The sequence below is a fragment of the Anoplophora glabripennis genome, unplaced genomic scaffold (genome assembly GCF_000390285.2).
Source record: "Anoplophora glabripennis isolate ALB-LARVAE unplaced genomic scaffold, Agla_2.0 scaffold537, whole genome shotgun sequence".
NCBI lineage: Eukaryota > Metazoa > Arthropoda > Insecta > Coleoptera > Cerambycidae > Anoplophora > Anoplophora glabripennis.
The window spans coordinates 232,356-259,566 of NW_019416615.1; the positions used below are offsets into that span (position 1 = coordinate 232,356).

At 33.6% G+C, this 27,211-nt stretch overlaps 1 protein-coding gene across 1 annotated transcript in view; it reads right to left on the minus strand.

The window, feature by feature from the left end:
* Positions 1 to 26,409, minus strand: part of LOC108911668 — an 86,656-nt gene extending 60,247 nt beyond the window's left edge. Inside the window, exon 1 of the mRNA XM_018716657.2 lies at positions 26,144 to 26,409. The gene's annotated coding sequence lies outside the window, so the exon portion shown is untranslated. The remainder of the gene's footprint in view (positions 1 to 26,143) is intronic.
* Between the last annotated feature and the right edge of the window lie 802 nt (positions 26,410 to 27,211).

The following is a 27,211-nucleotide window of genomic DNA, read 5'->3' on the forward strand; positions in this document are numbered from 1 at the left end:
ACAAGGTCCATTGGGGTGGGTACGTGGGGGCCCTTGGTACTTTGCGGGTGTAACTTTTTCATCTTTGACTTTTTAACAAATTGGACAGCAAATTCCGTTTTCCCGAACTGTTTTACGTTAAAAAGGTACTCTTGTTTCAAATCGTTATCTTTAACGGTTTCTGAGAAAATCGCTCTTGAATTAATCCCACTTTGGTCAATTTCATAGTAATTTAAACAAAAAATAATAATAATAATTTTCCTTTCCTCTCTTTTCCATTTAAAGGATTAATTTTTATTTAATTTAATTTTTTATTATTATTTTTTTATTAAAATTAGATTAAATTTAAACAAAAAAATTTTTTTTGTTTAAATTACTATGAAATTGACCAAAGTGGGATTAATTCAAGAGCGATTTTCTCAGAAACCGTTAAAGATAACGATTTGAAACAAGAGTACCTTTTTAACGTAAAACAGTTCGGGAAAACGGAATTTGCTGTCCAATTTGTTAAAAAGTCAAAGATGAAAAAGTTACACACGCAAAGTACCAAGGGCCCCCCCGTACCCACCCCAATGGACCTTGTGGAAATAAATGGATTAGTCCATCAAATTGCTCATCAAAATTTAGCTGTGTATACCAAATTTCATTCATTTATCACAACGCGATTGAGAGATATTGCAAAAAAAATATTTCCATTCCTCCCTCTTCAATGGGTCCCTGTGCCCTTAGGAAGCATTTCCGGACCCATGTTCATATGAACTTTTTTTACTTAGTTTTGATCATAGAATCGGCCTGTTCAGGGTTGGCAGCTAATTATGAGACACCCTGTATAATAATAAATGTTGCAACTCGTATTGATATCCGTTGATCTTCTGGTGCTGGTTCTTGATCTTTTTATGCCTATAGATAGACCGCTTGTAATAAGACTTTTATTTGTTATAGATGCGTGTTTTTTACATGAACAACTAAAATATATATTAACAGAATGTGCAATTACGGAGGTTGTCAAAAAAAAATTGGACAGAACATTGACACTTGCACACTCGTCAAAATAAAAAGAAAAATACACAGTTTGGGATCAAACAATAAATATTAATAAACTCTCGATAAAACTTTAAAGGTACATTTCGAATTAAAAGAATACTTGTGTTTCAACAAGATAAGTCGGCCTCAGGCGCATATGCGGTCTACTGATGCCGCCCCCTCTACCACACAAGTTTCCGACTTCAGGGCTAATTCTTGAGATTAGAATGAGGGGTACAAATATTACTATTATTAATTTTTTATAGTTCAGGTGTATTTTTTTGTTCCATCATTGTTTGACTAAGTGCGATTTCTTGTCTACAAAACGCAATCCGTAAACTGCGACGAGCGACAGAATTAATTGGATTTAGAAAAAACGTATGTTTTTAAAACAAATCTATAGATGCATTACAGAGAACCAGTTATTAAATTTGACGAATTATACACTTTGTGACGATATAATTGCTGTTTACATTTTTCCGTTCGACTGAACAATGCTCTTAACAATTAAAGCTCCTCTTGCGACAATGGGAATTGAAATTCAAATAAACGTGATTACAGCCTCGAAGTTATAATTAATAGTTGCACATCTCTAGCCAAAGTAATCAATAAAATTAATTTTAATAAACGGTTTGCCGTCGAGCGAGGAGCTCGGGCGAACATTAGAATAATAATCATGACGTGTCCGTTAATTAAGTAAGGTTATGATTATGATAACGCGAATAACTTCGTGGATGCGGATTGAGCAGGCCTAGAAGCGTTTTAAAGAGAGAAAGCGCGTTTGGGGTACGCACATACTTTCACTTTTTTTTAAACAGGAAACTTTTGCGCCTTCCTATCTAACGGAAAACTGAAAATTTGTTACGTGTTGGGCTTCGCTGGTGTAGGTAGTTGCACAACGCTATAAGTAGCGCTAATTAATGGTAATCCTTACATAAATGTCGATATGGAAAGGAATTTTTTTCAAATTTAATCCTGATTTATTCTTTCTTTAACTAATGGCCGAAAGATGTACCTGTCCACGAGCTACGTACTGGGGTTTTTGGCTTTTATCGAAAATGTATAACTGGTATCTACCGAGGTATCACTTTGAAATTTTGTGTGTGTTAATTTGTCGGCTCTAAGCTGATGAATATGCTAAATCTTCGTCGTATTATTTGGTTATACAGGGTGATTTAGTCATAATGTCATTAATTTTAACCTCGTATTCGGAAGACCTAATAAACACAGAAAATCGAAAAAAAAATTACTAGACCTTTTAAAAAAATAAGCAAATTACCCCTTGACTCCCGTTGATTCGGCGCTCTACTTCCCAACACATTTTATAACAGGGAACTCCCTGAGGACTACAGAACGTTCGAACGGTGAAGCGAAACAGCTGATTTCCTTAGTCGTGTTGAATTTTGCAATTGGTCTCAAAATCGGCGTGCAGCAGATCCCAACTTTATTAACAAAGTGCAATGGACGAATGAGTATATTTTTTGCCGTACTGGCATTTTAAATAGATAGGTACCATACTATTCTTTGAAAAGCAATAAGTCACTAGATATAGTACTATAAACTGGATAATTAAGTAATTGAACATAATAATAAAAACTAATATTCGATTATAAAACAAGGAAAACGTTAACAATATTAAAAATACTAAATTGTAATAACCTAACATTCGAAAACAATTGTTATTGTTATACATTTGTTTTAATTAACCAATAAATAATCCTTGTTAATGTTTAAAATGTAAAAAAATATCTTATTCTTTATGTTTTTCCTTATCGTTCACTACGTATTAAAAACGTAGTAAAAACTAGGTTACTGACCGAACAATACGATAGGTCAAGTTTCATCTTGATAAACCTTTTTAGGTCAGCGGTCCAAAAAAAAAAAAAGGAAAGTAACAGATATAAACAAATGCTGAAATAGCAATAAAAAAAAGAACAAAATATATTAGCCACAAAGCTTCCGGAACACTTTCAAAGGGTGCCTTGTATTCAGCTTCAGTAGATGAAGCTGCAACCGAATTTTGTCGCTTTGTATTCCAACACACTGTATTAGTTTCAAATAATTGAAAAATGTAATTAGTTGTGCATTTTCGATCAATTTCATTGCTTCCCCAATCAGAGTCTACAAAACCAATTACAATATGTATAAATTCATCACAAAAATTAAAAAACAAAGAAAAAATCTTAAATTTTTACACGATTTTCAAAAGGCTGTAATTTGGCGAAGAGGGTCGTACAAAAATTAAAAAAAAAAGAGAATTGAAGTTTGCAGTTTCTAGATTCTGGATCTGAAAGTCAAAAATGTTCGTCGTTGACCATCTTCAAGTAATCATGAGAAATCCGGCGGAAAAAAATTTCAAAATTTTCGCTTGTCTTTCAAAACGTCCACGAGCTTCAATAATTTTTTGGCAATCCCTCCCTTCAGCTCTTCTAGTTTGTTTCATCCTTTTCAATTTGAGTTGTTTTGTACGATGATTTGTCGCAGTTATTGTCGTTAAAAAAAAAATACCATTTCGGCTTTGGCAATTAATGAACTAATGATCATACAGAAAATTTCAAAACATCCTTTATAAGACTTTCATATCGTTTTCTGATAAAAAAAATATTTGTCGTTGCAAGAAATTTGATTCAAAAAGGGTAAAAAACTGCTTATTTAAGGATTATCGCTAAATTTGAGATAACTTCACAAGTAATGAATAAACTAAGGATATTTTCGTTTTTTTGTAACCTCCAAGAAACCCTCAAAAAATCAAACCGTTGCGATTTTTCTTTCGTTGTGATCTGTGATAAAAATCGTCACATTTGCTAAAAAAGGATTTTTGTATCTTTTATTAATTTTTTAAATTGAAAATATCATTTTCCGCAAATATAAATGTTTTTTTCATTAAAAGATGTCAAATACTTGTCAAAATATTTTTTTAATTATTTTAAAAGGCGTTTCGAGATTTTTTATAGAAGTTTTGATGTTGCTCTTTTGATCTTGAAATTATTATTGCATACCGAGGTTTTTATTTTACTTTGAAGAGTTTTATGTTTCGTAAAAGTGATTAATACAGCTGTCAACTGTCATAATTGGCCGCGCACAAAGGCGTGCGGATCATCATCATAAAATAAAATGAACAATGATTATAAGATTTTAGTCATTGTATCATTGTGAAAGACGTAAATTGTTTTACGTATCGTTGCCATCGGTTTCACAATCTGGATAGGATCCTTTATAGATCGCATCATCAGATACGTCTCTACCCTTGTTGCAGCGAAACTTATTCGGGGTGGTGATAAAATATCTTGATCTGAAGAGAACGACCATTAGACATCTACTGATGTAATATTTGCATAATTAAATAATCTACTTGTTTTTTTTTAAGTCAGTATAGTATGAACTGTTTGCTGTTTTTTTTAGCACTAACATAATTATGCATCAAAAGACAACAAAAATCGTAAAAGAAATCGCGGACGGATTGTGACAGCTCTAGCGATTAATAATTGCTTTTATTCTGAATTATTTTTTGCACAAATTTTGTTGAATTTTTCGCAATTTTCTTGTAAGGGTTATATTCAACCAAAATTGAATAGACTTTGGGATCTCTTTAAGGAGGTTTATCGGGTACGGAGGTACGTCTAAAGTCTAACGAAAATTTCTGTAGATTCGCTAGTGACTAAAGTAGTAAGCCTTTAGATTTGGCAACGTTGCACTTGGCTGGCGCGCTCGGTTCGGCGTTGGCTCGCTCGCGTTCGATCATTCTGTTTGTTTGGACACCTACGAATTTCAAACAATACGCTACGTCGAGACCGCGGCGTTGCCCCTATTACGCATATGCAGGATAAGTTGGTCAAAGACAGCAGTTTGAAGGAGAATTATTATAAATTATGTATCTTACAAGTACCTAATCGATTTCTACAAGCTGGCATACGGTTCCTTAGATATCGGTTTCCTATTTATACAAGTTGCTGTGGAAACTGTTCGCCAATTGTTGCGCATTCTAAGTGGAAAGACCAAAAAAATCTGCGTTCTTGTAAGATTCCGTATTAAATCGTGAAAAATTATTTTATTAATATCTCGTCTCTTAGGTATCCAAACTAGTCATAATTTTTTTGAGGATTTTCTTCATATTAATAAGCTTATATTAACTTTTTTTATGAATATTTGTTCGTCTATTCCAAATCAGATAAACCTCCTTACGAGAGGCTTAATAGACCGATCAAAATAACTCATTTAGAGGGGAAAAAAAAAGAAAATTGTTACCTGGACTTTTATAAGTGGAAATGGTAAAGGCAGAGGGTTGATTTGGGGGATGAAAAGTTATGAAAAATTATATCATTGGGATTTCTGGCGAAAGTTGACGTCAAACAAAAAAGTATCCAAAAGTTGTATATCATGGAAAAATCTACAACTTTTGTAGAGGTCACTTTTTAACATAACCTCAAAATTTCCGAGAAAAATGCGAAAAACAGTTTTTTTTCTGATTTTTCGTTTTTTACTTCTCATTTCCGCAAAAATAATTTAATTTTGACGAAACTTGGTGAAAGTATACTTTCCTCTATCTCAAATAATCTAAAATTTTTTTAGATAAAAAATCAAGAAATTAGAGATAGATATTATAGATACAAGAGATATTAATTTTTTTCGGCCCGACACTTTTTTTTTTAGAAAAATTCTACTTAAAAAAATCATCGTACAGACTTCTGCCGGTAATTATTTTTTTCGTTTTGACATACTTTTTGGTGAAATAAAAAAATTTGTCAAAAACCACACAGAAACAGCTCAAAAACATGCTCAAAAATGCTAAAAAGTAAAAAATGAATGAAATGAATGGTGTAATCAGTTTTTGAATATTTTTTAATTAAACAAATTATCAACAATAACTGAAAAATTCATTGTTCCAAGTAATTTTTTATTTTTTTTTTGCATTTTTGAGCATATTTTTGAAATGTTATTACAGATTTTTTTATTTCACCAAAAAGTATATGTAAAAACGAAAAAATGATTCCCCGCAGAACTCTGTACGATGATTTTTTTAAGTAGAATTTTTCTATGAAAAAAAGTGTTTCAGGCCGAAAAAAATGAATATCTCAAGAAACTTCTTGATTTTTTAGGTTATGTTAAAAAGTGACTTCTACAAAAGTTGTAGATTTTTACATGATCTACAACTTTTGTATTGGATACTTTTTTGTTTGACGTCAATTTTCGCCAGAAATCGCAATGATACAATTTTTCATAACTTTTCAACCCCCCAAATCAACCCTCCGCCGCCCCTGCTCACGTATTTATTTATTTTTTTGATTTATTATAAGCCCTTTTACCACTTCCACTAATAAAAGTCCTGGTAACAATTTTTTTTTTCTCCAAGTGTAATTTGGTTGGACTATAAATATATACACACTATACATACTATTCTCCTTTGAAAGGATTATCCATCTACTTTGAAAAAAAAATTATGAACTTGAGGATTTCTGTTCTCGCTACGACTTTCGGGAAGTCGATAACTTATAATATTCTATTTTAGAGCAAAATTATTACACAAAAAACGGTACCAATTTCAAACCACGCTTTCAGGAGTCGAATAAAACCCGAAAAATTAATATACATCTTCCCGACCCCCATCGGAAAATTCCAATTTATTTTCCGACCCTCCACGCCTTTCCTTTAGCATTCCCTTGCTTCTCCATATGTTTCAGGGTCGCAGGCGGCCCCGGTTAAATACGCGGAAAATCTGAAATATTAAAATAACCCTTATATATTTCCCGAATCTCCTTCCGCAAATGTTATCGGGCACGTTTTCCAGCTCATCGAATCGTCAAATATTTGTCTGTGTGTCAACGGTCGCCTCCATTTAAATATATCCGCGGAGCTCGTAGGTTCGAAATTATGCCGGATTTGTATAGAAGAGCCGTAAATACCCGGATAAATATTTAAATTAATATGGTCGATGTTTAGGATCGGCGTAAATCGTGTCATTAGCGCGAAATAATTAGCCCGTTCCGAAATATAATTAATGGACCGCTGGTCGACTATTTGAATAATTTGTACGGTTAAGTTGGTACTTGTATTCGTGAGACTTTACCAGGTATACAGGATGTACAACAAAAAATAACAAAATTCCTATGGGCTTTTGTTCTAACTAGTTTAATAAGTTTGCTGGCAACTGATGAAGGCATATTAATATTAAAATAAACATGTCACACTGGTGACATAGAAAAATTGGTCACCAGTGATTGAACCAATAAAACGCACATAAAACTGCATACCCTCTGCCCACACAAGTGTCGAATCAGTCAACATTGTTACCAAAACGCAAACAACACGCCTGTTGTATAATTATAACAACACAATTCTCGGGGAGCTAATAAAGAGTGAGAAAGAGGGTTTGTTTTGCTGTTTTAGTTGCGCAATAAGTTTTGCGATCGCCAGATACAATGGAAAAGCAGATCATTAGCCCCATTGTGAGTGGCCGTTATTCTTCCATCCCTCCTAAAACTTTTGCACTGATAGCAGGGGGCTAAAGATTTATGTCAAAGTAGGATTGAATATGATACTGTCACATAATGCGAAATGACGAGGTACAGAAGAACTGTTCGGATTTTTTCGATGAAAATTTGGATGTTTACAGGTATTTGAAGCATAAAGAAGAATGTAAATTGTTATTTTTTAACTTTGGATACTCTAGAAATGGTCTTACGGGTTTCTATCGTAGAATTAAGTATGAAGGAAAGGTAATTCTTAACAAAATGTGAGTTTTATGCTTCGTTGGTTACGGTACTGAATAAAAATAAAGTTTATGGCAAATAATAGGTGTATTAGCGTGTTAAATTCTGAATGAATAACAAATGTTCACTTCTAAGTTTATCTTAACCAGAGGTTCTGTGTACAAAATTAGAACAAAACTTACTTAAAAGAAAAACGCTGTTCGGGAAAATAAATTAATACAAGTTGAATGTAATCGATTTCACAAATACTATTTTTTACCCAATATGCATAAATAAATGCCAAAAGTTGCAACAGAAACTTGGCAACAGCGCATAAGTATGCCGACTTTATTATTTCTAATTGTAAGTTGACAATCCTTGTCAAGTGATTGGCGTGGAAAAGTTTAAATACGATTTAGCTACATGTATAAATAGCATACTATGATGAACTTCTGTGAATACAAATGTTCCTTATAAGACAAGGGTTTAAGCGATGGCATTTATGAAAGTATAATACAATTTGATATACATATTATACTGTGATACGATGTTATTGTAGCCAAAAATATTCTAAAAAATATACTGAAATTATTGAAATATTAATTTTAAAATGAAAATGATATTAAAAATGTCACAATTTATCAAAATGCATAAGATTGTTATATGCGCTGTGATGCAAAGTATAGATATTTNGACGTTTGGGTCAGTGATATTTTCATTTTAAAACAGTCTTTTAGTGAATAATAAGATACATTTTATTAAGAAAATAATTACGATACGCTTTTAAACTTTAATTATTATTATAAAAACTAATAAAATTCTAATTATTATAAAAAGAAACATTTAGCAGTTACCTAAGTGAAATAATTATTATTTAAAAAAATATATTGCCATGAACAAACAAAAAGCAAAAAAGAGGCATCTATTTTCTAATTTTTTTTATTCTCAAAATATTCGTTTCATGTTTATGTTTTATAATTTATTTTTTATATATTATACTTTTTTTAGGAAATAAAGTGGGTCACTAGAAATTAGTAAATGGGTCACTCGGTGACCCGCAGGTCATAGGTTGCCAAATCCTGCGAGTGTGATACGATGTTTCGCAGCCAAAAATATTCTAAAAAATATATTGAAAGTATTGAAATATTAATTTTAAAATGAAAAATGATATTAAAAATATTTCTAAATGTTTCTTCGTTTCTTAATTCAGAAATACTGTGATTAGTGATTTTAATTTGTTTAGAGTAGTAGTTTTGTGAGAGAGTTTCATTATTAGCTACATAACTACCTATGTAGGTATTTGATAATAACTATCTTCCGTTAAATTTAGTTTTACTTTGTTTTGTTGTATGGAAGTTATTTTTTATTTACTTTAAATTAATACTAGTCGTGTCCTTATCCTTAAAGCCTTTATATTATTCCTCATATTGATTATAAACAAATTAACTAATTATTAGTCTGGATGATCCCGAGGATCTTCCACAATCGCACTGATTTTTCTCATGGTAGATTCCATAATAATACATTGAAATCTATCATTTTTTTTTTAATTTCAAATTTGCAACCTGGAATTATTTTTTAGCCTTAATTGCAAAATGAAATATACGACGCACGAGCGTGATATAGTTATATATTATTACATTTTCGGAAAACTTATGAAAAGAGCTTTAAGTTAAAAAAAAATCGTCAAGATTCAGTGAAAAACAACGGAGTTACAGACTGTCAAAGTTGACGGCCTATTGTTAAACAAATTAGATTGGTAGCGACAAACAAAATACCGTCATAACCGGAAACCCGAGTACTTTCCCGGATGAAAATATTTTATTTGTGGAAGTATGTTAAGTGCATTTTTTGCCATTTCTTTAAGAAACTTTTACCTCTCTAGCAATTTTCCTTTTAAACTTTTCGTTTATTAATAAAAAAATAAAATGTATTACCATTCACCTCGCACCGTATATGATTGCAATCAATCAAAGAAAAACTAAGTCTGCTGCTGTCATGCCAGTTGTCACAATTAACTTTTCTGCAAGTTGTCACTGTTATCAGCTAAATACTTTTTGGGTGTAAATTAACAAGAATTATGCCAAATTTTACTAATGATGAATATGTGGACATGCTACAAGTGTTTTTTTCTACGATCGTGCAAAATTTACTACTTATTGCACTACCTACTGTGCCAAAAGTTTAACTTTTTTTACAGTAGTACAAAAAAAATATTGATTACAAGTTTAATCTAAGCATATCCATAAGTACCTAACGTCTGACATTGACAATTTGCGCAATTAATTTCCAGTTGTCAGTTAAAATTTTAATATTATGTAAAATACTGTTAAATAAAATTTGAAATAAAAACAATCGTAGAAAAAATGTTGCGTGCAACATGTGCAAAAAGCATATTTGTTGCACTTAACATGATTGCAGCTCTCAACTTCGTCTCGAGCTGCAAACTTCATGCATCGTACAACAAATACACACTCTTTACAGTAGTTGCACAAATAACTGTTTGAATGTCGCAGAAACTTTTATTAAATAGAAGTACAATGAAAACGAAACTAAGAAATAATTTATTATCAAAAAGAGAAAAAACAAAAAACTTAGTTAAAGGACATTTTCAAAATAATTGCCATTTCTTTCTAAACACAACCTAACACGTTTATCAAAGTTGTTACGGACTCGAGCAAAAATTATGGGATTGTTGCGAATCTCATCAGCCGCCGCGAATATTCTTTCCTGTAGCTCTTCAACACTGTCAACTGGGGTCGCATAAACAATACTTTTTATATGTCCCCAAAAGAAAAAATCCATGGGCGTTAGATCGGGAGAACGTGCAGGCCAAGAGATAGGTGCCTCATTGCCGCGACCTATCCAACGATTCGGGTAATTTAAATTAAGCCACCGCCTAACTACTACAGTGCTGTGAGCAGGAGCCCCGTCATGCATGTACCACATGGCCTGACGTACATTTAATGGTACTTCCTCCAGAAGTGGTGGTAGATGCTCATTTAAGAACTGCAAATATTCAACAGCACCAAGTCGATGAGGTAAAACAAAAGGGCCGACAAGCACATTTTCTACAATTCCTGCCCAAATGTTTAAACTAAAATTATGTTGAAATGTTGTCATAGATACTTCGTGAGGATTTTCATGAGCCCAGGAATGAAGATTGTGCATATTGGTTAAACCATGTCTTTGAAAAGTTGCTTCATCTGTGAAAAGTATCTTTGAGGCAAAATTCAAATTATTTCTTAGAATATTAAGATACGATTCGCAAAAAACAACTCGCTTATGCATGTCTGGTTCAAGTAGAGCTTGAACTGGCCGGTGGTGAAAAGGATATAATAAATTATCATGGACAATATTCCAAACAACACTATGGGACACATTTAAGTGCATTGCTGTTTTTCTCGTACTAGTCTGACGATTTTCGTCAAACTCTTCAAGTACTGCATCCTCAAGATAAATAGTACGAACAGTAGGTCTTCGGCCGGTACCCTCAATATGCGGCTGTATTTTTCCAGTTTCCCGAAGTCTTCGTTCTACCGCCGAAAAAGTTTGTCTGTGGGGAACTTGACGATTTGGATATCTCTCATTATACGCTCTTGTTGCCGCAGCACAGTTTTTGCGACATTCAAAATACACTTGTAGCATGTCCACATATTCATCATTAGTAAAATTTGGCATAATTCTTGTTAATTTACACCCAAAAAGTATTTAGCTGATAACAGTGACAACTTACAGAAGAGTTAATTGTGACAACTGGCATGACAGCAGCACACTTAGTTTTTCTTTGATTGATTGCAATCATATACGGTGTGAGGTGAATGGTAATACATTTTATTTTTTTATTAATAAACGAAAAGTTTTAAAGGAAAATTGCTAGAGAGGTAAAAGTTTCTAAAAGAACCAGTTTATCTAATGCGTATTTTTGGATATCGAGTTTTTACGAAATATAAAAGTTATGGCAAAAAATGGCTTGAGGGGTGGTTATTTCAACCCCTTTCGAGGGGTTAAAATTTTCGAAAAATAGTTGAAAACTCGCATCTGTATTAGTAAACAACCTGTAAAAAATTTGTTATTTGTACCTCGTTCGGTTTTCAAATTACAGCCAATTTTCATAATTTTTTTGGAAACTTTGATGGGCCATATCTCTTCAGGGGTGAACATTTTACTAAGGCGATTTTTTACAGATCAAATTCTTTTGAAATGTAGATTCACTGGTATCATTTATGCTACTCCATTCAAAAACACCCTGTATAATTCCTGGACTATACTGGTTGCATTTTAATATTAATTACCGAAGGGGTTGGCCACTCTTTAAATACGTGTACAATTTTGTTCTAAATACTTTTAAATACCATTAGATACTCATAAATACAGTTAAATATATTTAAATACACTTAAATAATTTAAATACCATTAAATACACTTATTTACAATTAAATTAAATGAAATACTTTTAAATATGGTTAACTAAACTTGGATATGTGTTTATAAGTTTACAATTTGCCCAATTTTTCTGAAAATTTTTTATTAAGGTAAGTAATTTTGCAATATTTTTTAAACTCAGTTTTAGGCAAATGATGTAAACATATACGAGTACATATACATACCTACAAACATAAGTTAATGAATATATTCGATATAAATTAATCAATTTTTTTAAAAATCAACCTAAATATATATTAGATCCTTATTGTAAATCAGTTGTCGCTAAAATAACTGTTATATAAATAAGCCGCTTCAAGTTAATTTACGTTTGTCTTAAAATTTACATGTTTGTAGACACCCACAGAATCATTGCCAGTCATTGTGAATAGTATTTATCTTTCAAATAATTCATTTTTTACTTCTTACTTTGTATTACAGAATGACTTCGAATAACGCCTTATCACCTGTGTACCCTCAGATGTACCCTCGGTGCAAAAGATACCAGGAAGACATTGAAAAATCTATTTTTGAAATGTTTGAGGATAAATTTGAAGTAAATGTGCCTTTTATCGAAAACTTATTATCATTCACAGGATTTGATAACGACAATATCCTGCATGAAATTGATGAAAATGATATTAATGAGATAGAAAAAATTGCTCGTCTACAAATTAGTAGGTAACATTTTCCCTGAAAAATTATCTGACTACTTAGAAGAATTTTCTAATAATCCAGAACAATTTTGATTTTTACCATAAGAAACTTTTTCTCAAAATTTGCAAAAGATTATCATGCAAATAAAGTATCTAAAAATCGTAACAAAGAAAATTTTAATGTTGCAACGACCTCTGCATCTAGCAATCAATCCTCAATATCTCCACATTCTGAATGCGTTGTGCCTACCAAGGAAAGAAAAATAACACCAATAAAAACTAAAACCGATATCTTGAAATTTGAGATTTCTGACGGAGAAAAAATAAATAGTGCAAAAATGTATTAGATGGATCAAGAATTATGTATTTACTAATTTACAAAGTGGCGTGGAAGCTAGAGTGAAAAATATTCTACTAAATGTGAATAAAACAGATATCACTTAATTTAGAGCAGACCGACTCGTGTTATATTACTTGTTTTGTGTTCTTCAGATTGAAAAATTTTTCAAATCTTGTGTTGACACGGAAAAAATTTTGTATAGAAATCGAAAAGTACTATGCAGTATTATATGAAGAAGACTGGTTTTTAGGACGAATAAATAATTGAAAACCAGAATGGTGTTGAAATAAAGTTTTTAAAAAAGGCTTGGATCAATGCAAAAAACGAAGAGTAGGTAGTTCGGGAAAAGTTTATTTTCTATGAGCCCATCAACCTATTAGGAAATTCACCCTTTTTTTAAAAAAAAGTCGTGACAAAGTAGCAATATAAAAAAAATATAAAAACTTAAAAAAAACCTTTTAATTATGTATTTATATCGATTTTTACATACATTACTGTGTAAGTTATATTTATCAAATAAATAACTTGTTCTGCATTGCTGTATATCATTATTATTTGCATTTCCTTAAATGTTCAAAAAGCCAGTTTTTATACAAAAACGGAAAGTAGGTTCAAAATTCTCTAAAAATTTGAATTACTAGGGTTTTAAGTGATTAATGTGGTTAAGAAAAATCATAAAATAATTTTTGAAACATCAGCAGGTAATCGTAATAAGTTCCACAATAATTATATTCTAGGCATTTATTTTTAAAATTTCGTAGACCTAAATATTGTACCTATATATGAAATTATGAAAATAATCAAATCTTAATAATTAGACTTAATAGTATATTATTCAACGAGCGTATAATGATGGGTATTATTCACGAGGTGAAGTTTACGGCCACGAGCCGCAGGCGAGTGGCCTAAATCACCGAGTGAATAATACCCATTATACGGGAGTAGAATACTATACTTTATACACGACTACTAAAAATTTTTGTAGAAGTTTTTTTTGAAATGTTTCGAAAAACATGGTATGTTAAGAAACAGATATACGACTCGCACAAATGAAGTCGCTGATGGCTCAGTGTAGATGCTCTTTCCCTTCCAACCGCGGGTCCCGGGTTCGAATCCGGTCTAGGAAAATTCACTTTTTTAATTTTTTTTTTTTATATGTACAGCACTGAATTGAAAATATTTAGTGGTTTACACGATAAAATTTTAAAAACGGATTGTTTGTAGCAGAACAATATAATATTATAGCTAAATTAAGGAAGCATCTTGCAGTAGTGATTAATGACTCATTAATCACTGCCGTGATTAATGGGTATTATTAAGGTCGAGCAAACAGACGTATAATGGGTACATTATACAATAGTCGTGGATAAATACAATTAAATCCCTGCAGGGTATTTACAATTACCTTTAAATACGTTTAAATACCATAAATACTTTAAATATCCAAATATTTATAAATACGTGTACAAATTTTGTGAAGTGGCATACCCCTCGCAATTTTTCCTGTCTTATTAAAACTTGACAGTCACGTGTCTGATCAAAGAAACCGATTTTATGAATTTTCATCGCCACCTGAGATGGGTAGTTACAGACTGATTTACGGTCAACTTTAGGATTCCCCTGTACCACCCCGATAAGAAGCCGTCGCACGGAAAAAAGGCAGGTGTTCCATTGTCTAATTATTCATTGTCTCACTTGACGCTCGGCACGCCGCCGCCGCTTGAATTCTCGAGCGTGGATATCGCGTCTCCAAACTTTCTATGAAACGGGCGCATCAAAAATTGAAAAGGCGATTTCCACGTAAAATAGTACGACGCGCGGGCGGCCGGGGCTGGCTCCTTTAATATTTATCGAAACTCCTCGGCCGAGGGAGTCGGTCGGATAAAAAATTTATTCTCTCCGCTATTTATTTGACACCATAGGAACGTGGAAAGGAATGAGATATCGCCGCTGCCTCGCCCCGCGCGGTTGTGATTTATAATTTTGATATTTAAATGTGGACAGATTAAGTCGGGCGATATTTTCCGAGCGAGCTGCTGGAAAACGTGGAGTGGCGCGACGTTATAGGTGTTCCTTGACCTCCTTACGCAACGTCTGAAATCGTTAGATGTTTGGAATATTATCCAGAAACCCTACCCGTTATATGATGGTAGTATATCTGCTTAAGAAGGATCGGGTGCCACGAAAAAGTGCAGCTAACTTCGTATCATTGAGATATATTATTTTTGCAATGCGAATTATTTGCCGATTTGTTTTTGTGTTTAATTAATGCCAAAAATTTGAATATTTAACATAAATTGTATTCTTTGTCGATTAGTTGATACACTCGAACGGTGTGCGGAGGTTCTGGCTCCACAATCTTCCCTTCAACAGCGTTTTTTCCTGCCTTGCTATTTTCTGCTCTAATTCTCAAGCACTCATACTTTCTTTTGGTCACAAATTTTCCTTTCTACCGACTGTTCTTCATCCGACATTTTATACGTTAAAGCAATCAGCTGAGCGAGCGATCATGTAGCGTATTATACAGGGTGTAACTAAATAAGTGTAAAACATTTATGGGGTGATTCCTCATCGAAAAAAAGATAGGATCTTTCATATAAAGAAACTTCATTGGAGCATCCCTTGTTAAGATACAGCCCCTTAAAGGGGGTACATAAAATTTGTTTAACAATTTTTTTCACAAGCACTAAACAAGTTACAATATTGAAATTAACCTGACATTTTCTACTACCAAAAAGACACTTAGCCAGTAATTTATTTGGTTTACCCCATGGTAGTAAGGGGTGGAAAACGCAACCCCTAAAATTTATTTCCAACGTAATTTTTTGTCTTATTATTTTTTTACCATTTAAAAAATTATTTCCGATAGCCTGTTTCATTCTAAAAAAAAATGTCTCTTGAATTTTTTGCCCAAATTAAACCAGTTCGCAGTAAAAAATTATTTTACGAACAACTACAGAGATACATCGTCATAAATGCGGACTGGATTTACTGTTATTTTGTAGTTACTACCTGCATTAAATGATTAAAGGGGAATAATCAAAACTAATTTAATAATAACAAAACATACAACATGTAGAAATCATAGTAAATGTTCAATATGTCTACCTTCAGACATTACGCATGCGTCTAGACGTCGGCGCATTGAGCCACGTATTCGCTCAAATATTCCTGGAGTCTCTCTAATTACCCTGCACGCATCGATAATGCGGTTTCTTAAGTCCTCTACATCGCGAACAGGAGTACGATAAACCAAATGCTGCAAATGGCCCCAAGTAGACAAATCCAGAGGATTGAGATCCGGGGATCGAGCGGGCCAATTCTGTGGTCCTCCTCGACCTATCCACTGATTTGCATATGTTTCAGTTAAATGCTGACGTGCTACTTGACTAAAATGGGCGGGAGCCCCATCATGCATAAAAACCATATCCCTTCTGACGCCCAAAGGAACTTCCTCCAGCAGTACGGGATGCACTTCTCTTAAAAATTGAACGTATGCCTCACCATTTAATCGAGGAGGTAGAAAATGAGGCCCAATTAAATAATCCCCAATAACTCCGACCCACACGTTAAGAGAAAACTGTTCTTGATGGTTAGTTTCGACAATAGCGTGAGGGTTTTCATCAGCCCATATGTGGTAATTATGAAAATTAATAATCTTGTCCCGAGAAAAACTACATTCGTCTGTGAATTCGATCGTCTTCAGAAAGTCACGATTTCTTCTAATCATTTCCAGCATCCAATTGCAAAATTCAAGACGGTTCGGAAAGTCTCGCGGTAACAGTGCCTGTACTCGTTGCAGATGGTAAGGGTATAAGAGATGTTCCTTTAAAATTCGAAATACCGTCATATGATCAACATTTAGCTGGAAAGCAATCTTTCTAGTACTGGTAGTAGGTTGTTCTTCTATCAAATTAAGTACTGCTTCCTCAAGCTGTGGTGTTCTTACTTCTCGATGGCGACCACAATCCTGCGTTCTTTTGTTGAATGAACCATATTCACGTAATCGTTGATGAAGTCGGGCAAATATTCTATGTGAAGGATGCTGCCGTTGAGGATACATTTCAGCATATCTTGTAGAAGCTTCTAACATCTTAACAAGGGATGCTCCAATGAAGTTTCTTAAAAATTAAACCCCCTTAAATGTTTTACACTTATTTAGTTACACCCTGTATACCTTTGTATATACATGACAAGGACTGCCAACTTACAAATAATTGTTGACAATGACATTATTTTATTTAAAGACAGCACCCCCGAAAACCCCCAAGGACCAAAATTTCAAAATTCAAATCGAAGTGGTCACTGAAATATTCTAATAGGCCTTCACCCAAAGATAGGCTGGGATAGACAGGGTGATTCATTAATAGTTGTACATACGCTAACTGGATAACCCTGGGCTGAAAATATTAAGAATTGACACATCACGCTTAGATCCTTACGGAGTTAACGGGTGTTTCATTTAAATGATGAACAAATCGTCAACTCTACTAATTTCATTGCCAATAAGCCAAACATATTTGTTTAAATTAGAAAATCGTTTAGAAAAAAATAGACAAATGTATTGAAATAAATGGTGGTCACATTGAACATTTGTTGTAAAGTCACATTTCTTTAAATTAATTTTTATTTTTCATTGGGATATCTGGTGTAGTACGGAAGTTGTTATATGTTATTCTATCTGCTAGTATAAGATTAAATGAAACGACAAACATTGTGATAAACTGTATGATATTGAAGAGCAGTATTTGACTCATTTTATGACTAGAATATATTTTTTAAATTATTGGAATTAACTTAATGTCCATAAAATAGAGTAAAAAATAGGAAACTGTCCCCTTTGGTTTATCTTTACATTACAACATTTATTTGTAACCATTTTATCACCATGTATGTCCTCTGCAAAACTCCCCTGAAGATAATAGTGCCAAAATGCGTTACACTATAGAAAGCTTTTATTTAATTACTTTGTCCATTATTAGACCAGGGATATGAGGAAAATAAATGACCTGGTGGTAACTGTTGAGTAGCCAGGGATCTGTAAAGTTTTTCATACAATTTGGATGAATTTTAGTATAATATGTGCAAAATCCACACACCATCAGGTCAGGTTTTTTAATAATTAACACTAAAAGATTTAAAATAACCCAAAATATCACTTTTTTGCCCACCAAAAAAAGTCGATAATTTTTATTATAATGTGAAAGTAACCAACTTGTAAGGAATAAAAAACCTTTAAAATGACGGTTTTTAAAATCAGATACGATAATTTGTTGCTCAGGTTTCAAAAAACTGTCAAAAGTTAACCTACGATTTTGATATTGCACAAATAGTTGGCTTTTATAGTCCTTAATATATGATTAAAATTTTAGACCGATTCATCCAATAGTTTTTGCAAAACTCTAAATGTTAGTCCCAGAGGCATTATTTTTGCAATAACTTGAGATGCAAAATTACAATACTAAGATATTTTAATTCTGCGGGTGTCATATGAAAGAGAAAGACTTCTTTTATTGGAAAAAATTATTTTATTGCAAAAAATTGTTTTTTACCACTGCAAAAACGTACCACAAAAACACTGTCATTTTTGTCTTATAAACAATTAGAATAAATTTGTTGCTAGTTGCTTTTTAGAAAGATTACTTTTCCAAATTCATAAAGCTGGTATTTTTACACAAATTAACTTAACTTAATTTGGGGCAAATACTATAAAAGCCAACTATTTGTGCAATATCAAAGTCGTAGGTTGACTTTTGCAAAACTTATTGTTTATTTAGTAATAATCGAATTTTGACAGTTTTTTGCAATTTCCCGAGCAATAAATTATCGTATCGGATTTTAAAAATCGCCATTTTAAAGGTTTTTTTATTCCCTACAAGTTGGTTACTTTCTTATAATAATAATTATCGTTTTTTTTTGGTAGGCAAAAAAGTGATATTTCAGGTTATTTTAAATCTATAAAGTGTTAATTATTAAAAAACCTGACCTGATGGTGTGTGGGTTTTGCACATTTTATACTAAAATTCACCCAAATTTTATGAAAAACTCCAGATCCCAGGCTACTTAACAGTCACAGAATTTTCTTCATATCCCTGGTCTATATGTTTCACAGAAATTCCTCAAAAAAAAAATGAAATTAGAACCTTATCATTACATTTTACAAAACCATATCTGTTATAGCAACTCTTAAGCAATAAGGCCTGTTTTTAAATTTAATTTTTTTGAGGGTCAATTCCCTCGTATGACGTGACCCAAGAATGCACGTTCGCTAGGGACCGTCTGCTCGGTTTAATCGATGGTAAAATACATTCTAATTATAAATGTGGACTGTTCCCAGGCCGAGAACTGGGATGATCCAGGTCGGATCAAAAGCGATGGCGAAAACTACACATTTCTAGTGTTACATATGAAATTTGCATTAGCCCAATGCTCCGAATGTACGGATCATCGTACATATCGGGTTATTAGTTAATTAATAAAACCGTATATGACATATTCGTGACGTGTTTCGGAAATACGACAGGAATTGGGTTCTTTCGGTACGAGCAACTCTACGTAACAGGGTGTTCTCGAAAAATTATTAATTAATCGATAAGTTTGGAATTAAGAACTATTTCTAAAAGAGATTGATTTGGTATTTCGACGAATATGAAAAAATTAAGACTAGAGTAAAAATTGAACGACCTCGTAGCCTTTAAGATAACCGAGATGCCAATGATGCGACTTGAAATAAGGACACCCTGTACATGTTGCGTGTTATATATCGTCCATTTACATTGGGTTCTTTGATTTTCAACTAGTAAACAATTTATACGCCCTTTATAGTCAATCAATTAAGTGTAAAAAAAAACATTCACAGAAATTTACCCTGGAAAAAATTTTAATAAACATTTATATACAGGGTGATCCATTAACCGTACGCAGCAGCTAGGAAACTAGACTAGTTTAACAAGAACATCCAAAAAGTTTGTAACTTCACCGCTAGAGGGCGCTACTGTTATAGTGCTACAGAAAATTGTTTTTTTCGAAATTTTGCTTATATAACCTAAGTCGAAAATACACTTTTTAGATACACTGTTAAATCCTTCACAAGTTTTGTAAGAACTTTTTTTTTGTTATTACCATAGCAACGCCAGTATGAAGGGCGCCATCTTGAAATTTTTAAATTGTCATAACTTCTGAATGCCTTAATCAATTTCAAGCAACGACGGCTTATTTTGAAGAACCATTAATACAATTTATATTTACGATATGGGAATAAAAATATTATTTTCCTGCGCAACGGTAGACGACACTAATCAGAAAAGTTTTGTAATTGTCTCCGTTTACTAAAAAAACTAAATGAACCGATATAGGTTTTTTTCAATGAAGTTGTGTTAAGAACATCCTCCTTTATTTCGTTCTCTAAATAACATCGACATAGTCCAAGCCAAAATTAAATTGTAAAACTATACTGTCGTAAAATCTTGACGAACATTTGACAAAATTTCAGGAGTAACTGATTCTAAAATATTTCTAATTTTAAGCCATAATTCGGCTCTTTCGTGTCGATGTTTGTAGAGAAGTTAAATGACCCCATAAAAAAAGTCAGATCTGGAGATTGAGGAGGCCAAGGTATGATACCTCTTGTGGAAATAAACCTTTCAGGAAAAGTTTGTTCCAAATAATCAAATTCATTATTTTCATCTATTTTTTCCCTAATGGATCCACAAAAGTCCAAACGCCTTATTTGATCACCAGGAATAATTTCTTGAGAAGTTTGCATTGTATAGGCTTTGTAACCATTCTTTTTTAAGATACGACGAACTGTACGACTTGGAATGTCAAGTTCTTCGGAGATTTGGGAGGAAGAACACGGCTCACTTACTTCCACGAAAGCACAGACATTAACCTCTTTTTCTCTCCCTGCTTCAGGAATTTGACGAGGTTCCTGATTGCTACATTTCGTACACCCATTAACACATCCACACTCCTCAAATTTATGAAAAATATCCAAAACAGTTCTAGCAGTGAGGACTGGTTCGTCGGGGTATAAAAATATAAATCGACCAACGATTCTGCACGACAATACCACTTAATAATATTAATTTTTTGTTCGACACTGTACACCATTTTTATTTTGTAATATTCTACTTCTTACCAAAGGTTTGTGTGGAATTATATTAATAAAAATAAAACTAAACAAACAGCAAAGCGCTTTAGGTATTCGGTCGGTTCACAAAAAATGCAACGGGGCACGTGCGCTCCCACAGCCAGCCAATTGCGAGAGTCCGAGTCGCAGTCTTGATGATATATGTCATGTGCGACCCCTTCCACCCGAACTTGGTGTAATTTACTTAGTCTATACGAAAGAATTACCTGGCCAGACCTGTATACAGCCTTTCCGTACCGTTAACGGATCACCCTGTATATTTGCAATGTTTTTTTTTGCATAATTAAACATACAAGATACGTTTGTGGTATCAGAATAACCAATGATCTATATCGTACGTAATTTTACATACAACTTTTATTAGTGTACATCACATGACGTAACCCTGGTTACAAAAACGACAGAATACTGTATATCAATGTAGACTATACATATTTGTAGGAGACATAAACATAAAAAAATTCGGGTTAGTAAATCTTACCCCGCAAATTTCGCGCCGAGAAAAACCGCCGCGACTATAAATCATCCAATAAATCTAGCTGTTTGTTTCAATTAATTCCGCACGGAAGATTTGCTGCTCCTATTCAAATGCGAAGTCGAAGTTTATTGTAGTTTTAATACGTCTTGGTCGTCTGTCGACCCGACAAGCGGCCATTCTTTTGCATGCTTTAACTTACCGAGTTTGTTATAAACTCGAGGCAGTAAACTTTAACTTTGTTGGCAAATGACACAGGCAGCGCAGCTTGTTTTACGGTGGTGGAGTTGCGGATTAAATTGCGCTTGCTGCAGCGGAAAATGCTCACAATTAAAAGGGAATAATGTAGCTACGGTCGTGTGTATCGCGATTTCTCAGCAGGGGGTATTAGAAAACTTCGAATTTGTGTGGTGCGGTGGACATTTTTTCGGTTTCCCACCAAAATTGACACCTGAAATCCGATCTAGCTTTTCTATGACGAAATTCAAACCAGCATTTGCGCTTTTTTTATTCAGATTTCACCTTATTTCTGCCATTTGGTGTTGGAAAGAGACACCCCGTGACCTAAACAACTTTTATACAGGGTGTATCCTTTATTTCTGCCATTTGGTATTAGAAAGAGACACTCCATGACCTAAACAACTTTTATACAGGGTGAATCTGTACCTTCTATGCACTTAGGTACATTTAATATTTCTCAGATTTTGTTAGCTACAGGCATCATGAGCGTCAGTTAAAATAAAATGTAAATATAATTGCATCAAAAGTAAGTTAAACATATTTAAGTCAAAAAGCAACAACTTTTTTGTCATTTCTTATGAATGATTCAATATCTTTACAAGTGTTTTACTACACTACGTGTCAAATGTAAGAAGCACGAGGAGGTATTAGCAGTTGTGATTGCGCATCATGTTGATTGTTACTTATGGTTACAATTGCAGCTAAAATTTTGACACTTATTTCTAGGATATCCTGTGTGTGCTGTCTGAATCATTTTGGAGAAAATTGTTAATTTCTTAGTCTGCTACAACTTATTATTTCTTGAAAAGCTAGTCCTTCAAATAAGTAGTGCTATTAATTCAGTATAATTTGCAATATTAACATTATTAACTACATTTAATGTTACCTCAACCCTCAAAAGTCACACTAGTGCGAATTCGCACCACCTCTTTTTTAACAGCTGGCATTTCTCAGGTGCCGAGAGCACCTCCCACCTTCTATAAAAAAAACATAAAACACACCACAGAAATGAGACAACCCCCAAATCCAAAAGCCAAAGGCTTGTGCGGAAGGGGACTACACTTGAAAAAACGCGGACAAACACCCATTATCCATCGACATTGCCACTGCCGACACCGGGGATCGAACCCGGTGTATGTGTACCAAATAATCGAGCCGTACCACACCTGGCATCAGTCTATTATTGTCGGCCAAACTAAAGAGCCTGAAAAATCCAATCGGTGCGAATTTGCACTAGTGTGACTTTAGCGTGGGGAATTTCTGTCACATTAGTCGTAAATTCGTACGTTTTCCGAGATTTTACCTACAGAAAATTTTTTATTGTCGTCACTGATGATTTTATGAAGAAGAATGAACGTCGAAAAGTTCTGTGCGCTTACTACATTCTATTTCATCACAATACAACTGACAAACGTGCCCACAAAAAACTGCAAGGTATGTTTCACAATCCAGCCAGTCAACTATAAGCTATTCCTTTTATGATACTTTTATAGTTGTTTTGATAACCTCTTGTTTCGTACGAGACTCCGCTTGTAATCATAACAAAAAGAAATGACCCTCTTCCATTATTCTTTCTATTCATGAAATTATACATGATTTGCATTCGGTTGTTTTCCACATCGAGATAAGTGCTATTGATGATGCTCCTATTGTCAGTGCCTTTTTGTGAATGGGTATAATATTCCTATTGTTTTGGCACATACCGAATTACCAAAATATGACCTACGGACACCGGAATAATGCCAAACGTTATTATAATCGTCTTCAAAGTGTTGTTGTAACGCAAACTAACGGGTATATTGAATTGGGCGAGGTTACTGTTTTTTTGTGATGACTGTCAGCTAGAATAGAATGACTAATATGGTAATGACTCGAATAATACTGGCTACATTTATACCCCAATACATTTAGGCAACGAAAATGTAGCTTTCCTACATTAAAATATATTTTACTTTAAATTACAAGTCCCAGTAACGTCTTCTGCATTGCAAATATCAAAAAACATGATCCGTTTCCCCAACGTCAATAAGTTATGGAAATTCTTGCGTTAAGGGACTTTGTCAGCATCTTAAGGCCCAATGTTTATATTTCAACGAGAATGGAAAGCAGGTAGGTTTCTTGGACTTACAAGTTAATTCCCAATATTAAATGTAGAACGGTTAAGGAAATAAAAATTTCTGTCTTGTGAAATGGTTTAAAAAACAGGGACTTTAAGTGAAAGGAACGTTGCGATTTTTAACAAATTTAATATGGTACATAGCGCGATATTCTCGGGGTTACAACTCAATTTTCAAGATTATGAGTTTAAATCAAAGGAAAATACACTGTTTATACAAGTTGATGCGAGTTAATATGCCCAGCATACGCGACATTTACCGAAGAGGGAGATTTAATTTACCTTCACGTTTAAAACAGAAGCGACTGACGAAAAATTGCTTACTCGCATCATTCGAATCTGTAGCAAAATTGCATTCGTATCTACGTGTTCTTCTAAAATGAAAAATTCGTGAGTCTCGAAGTTGTCTTTGATTAATTTAAAAAAGCGGGATCCTGAAATCATGTACGTAAAACAAAAACTGAGATTTTATCTTACAAGATTTGTTTCTCGGTCTCGACGTAGCGTATTATTTGAAATTTGCAGGTGTCCAAGCAAACAGAATGATCGAACGCGAGCGAGCGATGGCCGAGGCGAGCGAGCCAGCCAAGTGCAACGTTGACGAATCTAAAGGCTTACTACTTTAGTCACTAGCGAATCTACAGAAACTCTCGTTAGACTTTAGATGTACTCCCGTACCCGATAAACCTCCTTAATATAATTTAATAAAAATTTTATGTGATGGACACTAGTAAGGACCTCTTAAAATAGTGTCCTTGGACATATTTAGCTTTTTTAGTTTACCTGGGGCGGGCTAAGCTTTACAACTTACTGCCTAAATTTTTAACGCCCTGTATGATAAAGACTTTAAAATAATAAATCTGGGTAGCTTCAACCTTAAACTAAAAAAAGGTACTCTTGTTTATTGTCGACGAAATGGACCGTTTATGAGAAAAAGAATAATAAACGAGTTCATGTTTTATTTTTAATAAAAATTGCCTTGATTTCTATTTTTTCTATTCTAAAAATCGACATTAAATCTAGGATGCACTGACAAACCAATGAATTCAATACAATAAATGTTTTATGATTTGCAACATTAAATTATAATTTATTTGTTTATTTCCTACTGTTTATACCCAAAAATTATTAAAGATTGTTTTTAATGAAAACTTTTTTATTATTGGTTTTATGAAAAATAGTTATTCTTCATAAAAAGTTTTGCGTGGTCTAAAAACTAAAATGCAACCTTCAGTGATCAAAATTTCCCAGCCATATACGAGGTATATCAGAAATTATGAATTTTGCTCAAGAGTAAAGTATCTTTATTTTTGATAATACAGAAGAATGTTATAAAGAAGTTATTTTGAATTAAGTTATTTTCAAATATGCAATTACAGCCATTCAGCATGGAGATGGTTTTGTGATTATTTACGTTTTACATTATAAATTATTTGTATTTATCTCTCTTATCTGTTAAAAATATGATAGCCTTTAAATTTGTTAATGTTTATGAACAACCTTGCAATTTAAATACGTAACGAATGCATAATAATTATTTATTTAAGAAATAGGAAAATCCATACAAAGATCATACATATTTATACAAAAACAAACATAATTTTGCATATTTGAAAATAACTTTTAATTCAAATAACTTTTCTTTATAATATTCTTCTGTATTGTCAAAAATAAAGGTACTTTACTCTTGAGCAAAATTCATAATTTCTGATATGCCTCGTATATGACTGGGAAATTTTGATAACTGAAGGTTGCATCTTAGGTTTTAGACCATGCAGAACTTTTTATGAAGAATAACTTTTTTTCATAAAACCAATAATAAAAAAGTTTTCCATATGGTTCCAACTTAAGTAGACACAGTGTATATTTTTTCCATGCTCTCATTTTCGTGACTAACGTATTTTTCCCTCAATTACACCCGTCAAACTACCCGCATCCACGTCACTGCTATTGGCAATTTTCCTTCATTCCTATAAGTATTTTGAGTTGTTAAACTAACAGCATCATAGCACCCGTATTTTTTTTTTCTCGATCCACAAGCGAATACCTACCCTTTCTAAAACCTGGCTAATTCCCCGCAAGTCAAAACGACCCCATGCAGCAAGTGTAATCCATTAAAGGCGCCAAAGACAACAACGGATCCTCCAAGAGGGCTATTATTCCACAAACTGTCAACCCCCGGTAACTCTCGACAAGCACAGAACTAATCACCGTCAGGGCAAAAAACCACAGGCCACACACACACTCGTACACACTTAAAAATGCACTCTCCCGAATATCCCAATCATTTTAGAACCGGGCGAAGATTAACATTCGAAACACACTCGAAAATATCCAACGAGGCGCACAGCGAAACACTCGTAATCACCGACACTGACAGACCGGGTCGACCCATTTAAAAAAAAAAATACCAGCGCAGAGAGGCGATAGCGACGATAAACTATCACTCGGTATATCCGTCGGCGGGCGACCCTGTCGTGCCCAGCGCGCTGTTCGACTGTAAACACCAAGCGTTAGGTAAATACTTTTATCCGATTTTAACTCGGTTTGGCTTTCGAATTTTGTGATGCGCCGAGGTTCGGGAATCTCTCCGGCCGCTGGGGCGTTAGGGCCTACGGTGGGGTGGGAAAGACGTCTAGCGTCAGGGGGTGGACGAGGCGGCTGGGGCATTCTGAAAAATTGCCTCGCTTTCGACTATTGCTCGCAGACGGTCTGGGTGCGGGCGAGATCTTTTCGAATTTGTCGTCGCTGGGTAGTTTGTCTGTCTGAGGAGTGACGTGTTTCTTTAAAAATTAGCAGATGGAAAGTATTTTATGGTTATCAGACATCAGTACATCCCCATGATTTTACGGGGTATGCAAATACGTAATAAATTTTCATAATTAACCAGTTAATGTCAAATTGACGTAATAGGCCCATTCAGTAAAATTTTTTTATTGCATATTTCAAAAGTTTACCCTTTAATTAGTTAGTATGCCACAAATTAATTTTTTGTTTCAACGAGAAATGTGTGAAATAAATTAATGAAAACAGAGCGCGGAAAAACGTTGAGCAACCATTGCCTGACGTCATAATAGAGCACTCCGCTCACGCTCGCTCTCTTCCCATTCTGTGTTAAT